At 35.7% G+C, this 8336-nt stretch overlaps 1 pseudogene; it reads right to left on the bottom strand.

The window, feature by feature from the left end:
• Positions 1–2300: 2300 nt before the first annotated feature.
• Positions 2301–2417, bottom strand: LOC128856162 (5S ribosomal RNA; annotated as a pseudogene).
• Positions 2418–8336: the final 5919 nt, after the last annotated feature.

Here is an 8336-nt window from a genome sequence, read left to right as displayed (position 1 = left end):
TTCTGGAATATGATTTTATCATCTTCACAAAGTATTCTAAGCCGAAGAAGGAGTGTCCTGGTTAGTCAGAGTGATCAGTGTGCCAGACACAATCACAAAGCAATTTCCATTCTCGTTTAATTTTAGAATTCTTCCCAGACTATTACAACTCCTTTTTAGTAAAAAATGTATTCAAAAACAGAGTGATTCATTTTGCGCCACCTGTTGTTATACGAGTATAAGTTCCAAGCAGAAATTAATGTATTTGAGACTTATATAACTTTTTAACCTGCTGTATTTTTAAAACATCATTGCTTGTTATGGTATTTCTTGGATCATGAAATGTTCAGTTCGGTTTCGCTTAGGCTTCGCTGAAATTGGCCGAAGTTCATTCTCTACTTTGAGTAAAAAAATCGATGAATTTATAGTAATTCGGAGTACTTTATATGAAAAACAAAACATATAATACCTCATATTTATTTACCTATAATATTTTTATATTCACATTTATAATTTTTTAAGTGAAACTTCTTAGGCGTCGATAGAGGAGTGAGAATGGAGAGTAAAATTTCAAGGTCATGCAACGTTTTGCGCATTTTTGTTCCGCGAGAGAGAAAAAAGATGTAGTGTAGAGGAAAAGGAGAGAGGGAGCTATACCTTATATACATATCTATATAATATATATATATATATATATCTTAGATACACTTTAGGCTATTTTTCCTGAGTTTTACCTTGTGGTTGCTAATTTCTAGTGAGAAATAACACTTCCTGCTTTTTGACGCTTGCTTGTTGGTGCAAACTTGTAGGAAATATATTTTTGGTGCCTACTTTTTGGCGTTATATTTCCTTGGCGCCTACTGTTTGGGGAATTTTTTGGTGCCAATTTTTTTGGCGTTTTTTTTTTTGGTGCCTACTTTTTGGCGCTTGGCCGTTTCTTGGCTAGTGTTTGTGCGTACAGAATTGATATCAATATAAAACGATTTTGAAAAATATGCATTTTAAATTTGAACTTTTTCTCCGTTCAATAAGGGGAATACCCCAAATTCATTGCTGTAAAAAAATATCTCATTTCGTTTTGAGAAGTGAAAGTACATATGCGTTTAGTTCCTTTGTAAATGAATTTAATTTATTTTTCTTCAAGTTAAATTCCTTTTTCATTTATATAGTATGTATTTGGAACGAAATTTCAGCTATCATAAAATTTTACACCTTAAGATTCGGTTTCGATATAAGACGGTACTCATTGCCTTTATTTATATTATTTCAAGGTTTCGTATAACACGGTTTCGATATAGCACGGAACGAATTAATTAATTAATTAACGAGGGACGCCTATAAAGTGCTATCCATTCCGGCGTCGAATTTAATCGCTGCGTTTGTGCGGGTGATAAACGCTCGAAGTAGTGCGCGTTGTTGTCACGGCTTGTGTGCGGTGTTTACCTACACCGGTCGACCCTTTTCCGTTTTTTGTGAATTTTGACTATTTGTATATTCTTTCTCTCTCTTGCTCTCTCTCTCTCTCTCTCTCTCTCATTCTCTCTCGGGTCTCTCCCTCTTTCTTTTTCTGCCGTGAAAGTTTCACTTCTGTTATGTTTTTACCCTTTTTTTTTTGGTTAAAATGCTTTATATTAAAATTTATAAAATCATCACATATGTACATAATCGTGTTCACAGCGAAAAGCAAACATTTATTTTTTGTATGCTCGTTTACGTGTATTTAAATTTAATAAATACTCGTTGACCATGCACAGACTTAAAATGACAAAAAAATCATATTCGTAACGAAAATATATTGGTTTGTATGAAAATCATCATTTACTTATCTAATTAATTATTAATTAATTAAATTTAAGACTAAATTTAAAAACTTAAAAGTAAAATAATAATTTTGTACTAAAATCAATAATTTTGTATTAAAATCATTATTTACTTAATTTAATACGAAACTAATATTTTTTTCCGGCATAGTTTAAAAGTTCACAAAAATTCAACAAATTTCAATGAATAAAATAAAACTTTCAAATAAAACGCAATTAAAAATTTAGGGTTTTTTAATTTTTAAAATTTGGGTAATTTTTTACAGAGACTGAATCTGTAATTTATATGGTTTTGGTGGCGTAAAAAAAAGAATGAAAAGATTTCGGTTAAAAAACATTGTGATTATTCCAAAAAATTATTCTATTCTTAATTCTGTTACTATATATTCGTCTACTTATAACTATTATTTTTATTTATTAAAATAGAATTGAAATTATAGATTAATCTAATATAAAAGCTCTAGCTACCAGGGCTATCGGCTTTTTTAAAGAATTGTTGGATGTCAATAGCACGCGGTGTTTCCAAGCGGTCCCCCATCAGAGTACTAACCGCGCCCGACGCTGCTTAATTTCGGTGATCGGACAAGAACCGATGTTTAGAGTGGTATGGCCGTTGACTATTTATAATTAAACTGATTCCAATTAATTCCCATTGATTGCTTTGTGAATTTCCCAACAGAATTTTGTTAGCAAAACGAGCCTAGAACTGAACATTCTAGTCTTTATTTGTTTTTTGTTGCTAATTTAGTTGTAGTGAATTTTTTAACTGAGTTCCGGTCAGAATAATTACACATTTAAACTTTTAGCGCTTCTTTCTTGAAAAAAAAGTCATCACATCCTGTGAAAATGCTGCATATTTCATATAAGAAGAGAACAAAAAAAACTCAAACTTCGCACAAATTCATCGGCTACGATTGTTCACACACGAGCCATTGTCGCATAACTACAAGCTGCTGTGTTGAGTTGAACTGGTCCATTTCTGCATTACATAGGACGATTTTGTATTTACTGAATTTTAGCGAAAATGCACTACATAGCCCAATAATGTTTGCAGAGAACTTTGTCAATTTACTCGTACATATACACATTGGTATATGCGCTTGTATTGAGTTTGTGTCTGTTGGTAAACATAGTAAATGTTTGTCATTGTATGAGTTCAAGTTAAATTAGAATATGGGAGACGATGAAGCTGAACGAGAAGGCGCATGGCACCGACCTAAGACGGAAATGCTAGAAGGGCGAGGACGATGAAGTCGAGGATATTTATATGCATATGTTAACGAGCATAATGGCGGCTCAATGTACTGTAGGATGCGAGGACGAATAGGGCACTAAATTGGTGAAGGGAAGTAGGAAGCACGTAGGTAGGAAGCTTGAAGCTGAGCAAAATTTGATATCACCAATTTGTAACGGTTGAAAGTACAATGACAGCTACATAAACGCAACACATTTTGGCCTACCCAATGAACTCTACCAAATATACTACGTACAGTTCTAGCATACATACATACATATGCATGGCATAGACATTTTTACATATTTGCGTCGAAAGAAACCTAATACTTGCTGTAAACTATTACATTCAAGGCTCACACTTTTCGTCGGGAATATTAGTAAATCTGATATGATTTCTGCAAAATTTCATACTCTTAGTCTACAAATAAGGCAAAATACTTTGATTTTGATTGAAATTTATATGTGCAAATATTAAGAAGCTAGGAAATTTCTGAGAACAAGGAAGAGTTTGCATGTCTGATTTTAACTCTACGTCTGCGTATTTTACTTCTAAAAACGCATTGACTCGTAGAAACTCGTAGGTACTCTACCTGTTAGAATTTAAAAAGGGATTTCCGAGGAGAAGGAAACGGACGGAACTTCGGTTCGTGGTACTTGCGTTAAGCGAACAATAGGCAGGGTACTCTACATTCGTCAAGGTGCGAATTTGAACCTTAGAAATGAGCCCAGGAGTCATTCAACAAATGCGCTAAAATCTGAAGCCGTTTGTGAAACCCATCACCAATTATTCAGTGTCTGGAATCAACATTCGGCATCTCCATCGGTACAATCTGGAATCATATCCACGAAATCTGAAGGGAAAGCCCCTCATAGCCGTGCTTTGATCGTGCAGAGTGAAAACAAAAGCTTGGCCAAAAAAAATATCTCACTGCAGACTCGTATTGCACAGAATTTGCAGCAATTCACAAGAAATTACGGCGCTGTAGACAGTAATGGGCGATTTACACTTCATAACAAAGCTGGATTATATAGCTACCAATTGGGCGGCCGCCGTAGTCGAATGGTTTGGTGGATAGGTTCGAATCTCCGTGCATAAAACAACAAATGACAGAACAAGATTTTTCTAATAGCGGTCACCCCTAGGCAGGCAATGGCACACCTCCGAGTGTATTTTTGCCTTGAAAAAGCTCCTCACAAAAACCATTTGTGGCAAAATATCAAGACGCATACCTCAAATAGGAGAAAGAGCTCGGCCAAACACCCAATAAAGGGTCTTTATCGAGGTAACTGAAATCATTTTGAATAAATAAAGAACTTGTTTAACAATATCAGATGTAACGCAGCATCCCATTCCCAATGGAGAACTTTGAGATATATCCGCGCAGTATTTCTAAAGCCGGTTTTCGTTCTGCAAACACCAACCTAGAATTAAATCTAGACTACTCACGCCTTATTTGATACAGATAGGATTTTTTTTTGTAAAGTGTTCTATATTTCATAATATTTTGCGAATAAGGAAAAACAGAGTATGAAGATATTTTATTTATTTTGTTTTATTTCATTTCTCAACAAGAAAAACACAAAAACGTGTCCACTCATTTCATTGTAATACAAAAAAAAGCATGCAGCTGAAATGATACATTTAAAAAAGAGCAGCTATTTTTTTCTATATTTTAAAAGTTGAAGGTATTTAGTACTTTGTTGGATATCCTTTTTTATCAATTACAGCTTGAAGTCTACATGGTAGGGAGTAAACCAATCTTTTTGTGTATTTTGGACTAATTAGGTTCCACACTTGAAGTATCGTCTTTTTAAGTTCAGTTCGGAAATTTTGGAGTCTCAGCTCCGTATTGGCTCGCGCCATATAAAGGCCTGGCATCTGCTCCAAATAAGTTGATTTTTACCTCGTCTGCAAAAAGTTCGGCCCTCCAAAATGCTGGGGTTCCCTTTAGAGGGTCACGCGCATACTGGCGGCAGCAATCATTAGAATTGCACATCCCAAAAAATCAACTCTTTGTAAAGTGAACCAACTGGCAACGAAAAATAGTCAGAATTCAATATTCCGCGGAGGTCATAAAGCAGGTCGAAAATATTTTTTTATAAAACCTGATGTTTTCAATATAATCTAAAAAATATCGTTCAGAGTAGTCAAAAGTGAAAGCAAAGTAAATTTTCTTTTCCAATTCCTAAGGCGTTGTTCAAAATGAGATCGCTCGGCAATGGAGTGATTTGTTAAACAAAAATTAGATTAGGTTGGTGTTAGCAAGGAAAATAGTAGTAAGATTTTTTTTTTTTTGTCAGCCAAACTCTACGAGTACAATTTCGTTGCACTCACGATTCTGGTTCCATTTCTCACCTGGTTGTATCAAATCCCCTCAGTATCGAGTAGCGGCACTGTCATATGCCCAACCTTCCGTATTCTGTCAATCGCGCACAAATTCTATTAAATTTTTAGAACAAAGAAACAACAGCAACAACAGAGAGTTGATATATCTGAGATTTTTGGAACACCTAATCGCTGGCAAAGTGTGTGCATTATATAAACGGTGGCGCAAAATTTATCACCCTATCTAAGATTTATAAGATTTATAATTATTGCAAATGGCGTCGTATGTCAAACATATTTGACATTTGTGAACGAGACAGCTGCTGACAAGCAATGGAGCACCTAAAGGACAAAATAATTTATCACTCAAAACCATTTTTTTTTAGTAAAAAAGTTATTCAAACACAAAATTGGATGGTTAATTTTACGCCACCTTGCATAATAAAGTAATCATACACTATTCATCACTCAAAATCAGTTTTTTTAGTAAGAAAGTTATTCAAAACCAAAATTGAACGATTAAATTTACGCCACCTTGTATAAAAAAATAATCATATACTATTAAAAAATATATCGATTGCTTAAAATTCCCAAAATACAAATTTTCATCAATCAAAATAATTTTTTTTATATAATAAAAAAGTCATTCAAAAACTAAATTGATTATAAATTTTGCGCCACCTTGTGCATATGAGCATATACTAAATGCTTCTTCTCTTAATAGCTGAAAAAATCCAATTCTGGTTTTATTTTCCATCTGGCTTTTGATCTAATTATATTTTTTGTATAAGCCTTCAATGGACTTTGAACACGGACCCTCCGAATACAACCGAATTTCCAGGGTCTCCATGAATTATCTTAAAAATACAAGAATCAAAACAATAGCAAATTCGATCAATTCAAAATAACATTCCAAGCTCATATTTCGGAACAAGTAACTTTATCAAATGTAAAACCCCTCTACCCTTACCCGATAAACCTTTAAAACGAGCAATAAAAAAATTGATAACAAACCACAGCACACAAATTGAAACAATTCACAATGGCGACACATCGCAAAATTGGAAAAATTTAATTGTGAACGAAATGTCCCATTTACGAATTATATCGCACAATAATATGCATGCATACATACATACATACATACATGAATGTGTTTGTATGAGTGCAAGTATGCGGGTATACTCGTACAATGAGGTGGCACGGTCGTGGCCCAACCTCTAACCCCGTGTTGCAAACAAACGATAGGGGTTAACAGCACTTTAAAAAGCAAAATATAGTGCCTACTGCGACACAAACGCCGCCGCGAACTACGAAGCGACTGACGGAGTTGGTGGTAAGTGGTTAGAGAGGGCAATAATTCCAACCCCTAACATGTTTAATGGATGCACAACGGTTTTGCAAAATCAGAAAAAAATATATTTTCTGAATCATCTCTATCTCTGATCTTTGGTACGTATGTAGGTATGTTTAAAGCGGAACAAAATTTTCGTTGAGAAAAAATAAATTATGCAACAAAGGAGAACGTACATACATACATACATAAATGTCACTGCACTGGAAGCTCTAACAAACGAAAAAATACAAATAAAAATAAAAATAAAAATAAAAATAATAGATGTGTACATCATAAGTAAGTTATTAAATTTTTTTTACCCAAAGTTTGCTAACACCTAAGAGCGCTGAGATTGATATTTCTAGGCTCACAGAAAATCAAAGTTTTCTTGACATTCTTCTAAGACGCTTTTCATTCTTATGGACTTATATATTTATGTGTTACTAAATCGCTTAGTTTTCCAACTCTTGAACATGCAACAAACAATTGCTCACATGAAAAACAAAGACTAGGCCAAGCTTATGCCGCAAATCTCAGTATCTTCCTTAGCTTATGTTATGTTTTTGTGGCAGTCGGCTTAGAGTAGCCAAACTCACTTAAACCATGTAGGTCCATTGTGGTGGAAGTTCCCAATAGGGATATGGGACAACTTTATGACAGACAAGGAGTAAAGCCGACAACTGAAGCGAAAGCTGCAGAACGTCAGCATTCGTTAGAAAAATGGCAAAGCAGATGGGACTCGTCTATTAACGGACGTTGGACCTATAGACTTATCCCCAAAATTAGCCAATGGGTGACCTGAAGGCACGGTGACGTAGACTACTATTTAGCCCAAATATTGAGCGGTCACGGATGTTTCTTGGAGTACCTCCACCGTTTTCACATTGAGGACACTTCGTTCTGTCCAAGCTGCAACAATGAAATAGAAAGCTCGGAGCATGTGTTCTTCTACTACAATCGCTTCAACGAAGAACGCCGAACGCTTGAGTTAGTCTTAGGCGAACAGCTGAGCCCAGACAGCTTAATCAATAACATGTGTGCATCACATGACTGTTCGAACGCAGTTAAAGGTTTTGCAAAGCGGATAATGCTGCACCTGCAACGCGCGGAGTGGCACCGCAAAACGCAGGGAAAAACAAATCAGCCCTCGATAGGAGGTGGACTGTCTACAAACTGACGACAAATAACAGACAGTCGAGCCACGTGCTCACGACGGCATAAGACGATATAATATTACCGCAACATCTTCTTTGCTGCAGATGCAAAAGAAACTTCGATAGCGTATAACATCCATAACAGCTACAAATATGGTGGACCCAGACGTAGGTGAATAGGACTGGTCCATTTAATGGACACCGTTCTGGGCCTTCCCGAGGTAATGCAAGGTAGTTCCGGGAAGCGAGTCTCCCCAGAAGCGGAGGAGGGATTGTTTTAGTGGCTCAACCATTCGACGCAGTTGACGACGATCGCTGTAAGTGCGAAGGCATTTTAAACCCTCCTCATCCACCACAAAAAAAAACAAAAAAAAAATGTGGTGCCACTGTGCAACCACGGGAACCTTAGTGTTTATTTATAATGGAACCATTTAAACGCCCTTATGGAGCGTAGGGTAGGTTCTATCTGGTGTTGAGGGATAGTT

Source organism: Anastrepha ludens, chromosome 2, assembly GCF_028408465.1.
Source record: "Anastrepha ludens isolate Willacy chromosome 2, idAnaLude1.1, whole genome shotgun sequence".
In the NCBI taxonomy this organism is placed as follows: domain Eukaryota; kingdom Metazoa; phylum Arthropoda; class Insecta; order Diptera; family Tephritidae; genus Anastrepha; species Anastrepha ludens.
This window is presented reverse-complemented; position numbering and strand designations above follow the sequence as displayed.